The sequence below is a fragment of the Mirounga angustirostris genome, unplaced genomic scaffold (assembly GCF_029215605.1).
Source record: "Mirounga angustirostris isolate CCGP_5_RB_7025 unplaced genomic scaffold, mMirAng1.0.hap1 SCAF_7, whole genome shotgun sequence".
In the NCBI taxonomy this organism is placed as follows: domain Eukaryota; kingdom Metazoa; phylum Chordata; class Mammalia; order Carnivora; family Phocidae; genus Mirounga; species Mirounga angustirostris.
Genome location: NW_026991715.1, coordinates 19,403,784 through 19,406,263, shown reverse-complemented (window position 1 = coordinate 19,406,263; position 2,480 = coordinate 19,403,784). Strand labels below are relative to the sequence as shown.

The 2,480-nt window shown below is 40.4% G+C and overlaps 1 pseudogene across 1 annotated transcript; it reads left to right on the top strand.

The window, feature by feature from the left end:
- Positions 1-369: 369 nt before the first annotated feature.
- LOC123852347 (protein SGT1 homolog) lies at positions 370-1,470 on the top strand (annotated as a pseudogene). The gene has a single exon (XR_010412874.1). The product of XR_010412874.1 is annotated as a protein SGT1 homolog (transcript).
- Positions 1,471-2,480: the final 1,010 nt, after the last annotated feature.

The window sequence follows — 2,480 nt, the reverse complement described above, 5'->3', positions numbered from 1 at the left end:
TGAAAAAAAAACACATGATAGTAATTAGATGTCAAAAATACAACTGAATGAGAGCTGTTCTGCCATTTTTGTGGTAGATCTGATGTTGGTATCAGATGCCACCAAAGTAGATGACCCTACCTCACATCTTCTAGGCACTCCAGAATATACCATCCTTTGAAGTTAAAGAGTTCCTTAATGGGATTCCAGGCAGTCCAACACCCTCTGTTAGGTATCATTTGATACTAATACTGTAACTGATAAGAAATTGGTAAGATGAGTGAATATAGGGAAATGTCTAGCAATAGATCCTGATGGGAGTAAAGGGGATCTAGGACTGATTATCTGGTATGCTTGGACTTAAAATAAAAGTAAGCAAGTATATTCCCCGTTGGGCGGCGGCGGTGTAGCTCATAACCTCGGAGGAAGCTGCTCTAACAGCAACAGCGATTTGTAGGGATGGCGGCAGCTGCAGCGGAACCTGCAAGAGCCCAGAAGTTTTTCCGGAGCTTCTCAGATGCTCTGATCCAGGAGGACCCCCAGGCGGCGTGAGAGGAGCTGATTAAGGCTTTGGAACAGAAACCAGATGATGCTCAATATTATTGTCAAAGAGCTTGTTGTCACATTCTTCTTGGGAATTACTGCGATGCTGTTGCTGATGCAAAGAAATCTCTTGGACTTAATCCAAATAATTCCACTGCTATGGTGAGAAAAGGGATATGTGAATACCATGAAAAAAACTATGCTCCTGCTTTAGAAACTTTTATAGGAGGACAGAAATTAGATAGTACAGATCCTGATTTCACTGTCTGGATTAAAAGGTGTCAAGAGGCCCAGAATGGATCACAATCTGAGGTGTGTGCATCCCAGAGGACTCATCAGTCAAAAATCAAGTATGACTGGTATCAAACACAATCTCAAGTAATCATTACACTTATGATCAAGAATGTTCAGAAGAATAATGTAAATGTGGAATTTTCAGAAAAAGAGTTGTCTGCTTTGGTGAAACTTCCTTCTGGAGAGGATTACAATTTGCAACTGAGACTTCTTCATCCTATAATCCCAGAACAGAGCACATTTAAAGTACTTTCAACCAAGATTGAAATTAAAATGAAAAAGACAGAGGCTGTGAGATGGGAAAAGCTAGAGGGGCAAGGAGATGTGCCTAAACCAAAAAAGTTCATAGCAGATGTAAAGAAGTTATATCCATCATCATCTCATTATACAAGAAATTGGGATAAATTGGTTGGTGAGATCAAAGAAGAAGAAAAAAAGAAGTTGGAGGGAGATGCAGCTTTAAACAAATTATTTCAGCAGATCTATTCAGATGGTTTTGATGAAGTGAAACGTGCTATGAACAAATCATTTATGGAGTCTGGTGGTACAGTTTTGAGTACCAACTGGTCTGATGTAGGTAAAAGGAAAGTTGAAATCAATCCTCCTGATGATATGGAATGGAAAAAGTACTAAATAAATAAATTTGCTATCACAAAAAAATATAAAAGTAAGCAAGTATTAAGGCATGCTGCTCTGGCAACCTTTTCATTCAGATTGAATCAAATTATCATCTGGAATGAAATATCCACTGAAGATAAGACTTTGGGCAACCACATGGCTAACGCCACAAGACAATACACAGGGCATGAGTTGAAGGGTTACATGTCCAGTATCTCCTGGATATTTTATGCTTCTTATCCCGGCATAATTTTCTTTAGCATACCCATTTTACTCTCCAAAGTGTCCCGGTGTAGACAATGGATCTCAGGCTCAACCTAGGATTAGGAGATTGAGGAAAATTGGATGAAAGAGTTGTTTCAGTTGGTTCCCAAAAGCTTGAAGTTAGTGAATGACAAGAAACTCCTATAGCAGCGCTTACCAAAAAAAAGGGGGGGGGCAAATAAACACACAAAACCTTTTATCTTTTTAAGTTGCTGGGCAAAATAAAATACAGAATTTGATCCAGTGGGTTGTTGAGTAATATCACCTGAATCCACAGCTCTTCTCAGTCTCTTGTGTGAAAATTGGAGTAGTGATTGAAAAAGACTGGATCTGTAAGGATAGGAATAAAGAAATTGGGAAGGAACAGAATGTCTCAAAGGGTTGTCTCTTTCCTCTTTGGAGAAGTCTGCAGTTGCCTTGCTTTCAGCGCCTGTAAGAGCCTCACCTGAGGAAGTTATCAAGCCAGGGAAATCTGAGTCTGTGTGCTGACCTCCACCAACCCTGATAGTCTCCAGGCCTATAATTAGAGTCCCTGGAGAAGAGCCCATGGAGGTTCTATTTGATTTCTATAACAACAGCAACACCCCTCTGGGCTTGGACAGGCCTGTTTTCAGCTCCCACAATGATCACAGCTTTTCACCTAACTCTCGGACCTGAGACTGTACACATGCATCCCTAGCACAATGGGATGAGGCAGGATGTACCTAGGAAAGCACCCTGTAATATGCTAGTGTGTTCTGTGATTTTCTTTCCAGCTTTCCACAAGGGAAAGCATTCATTTA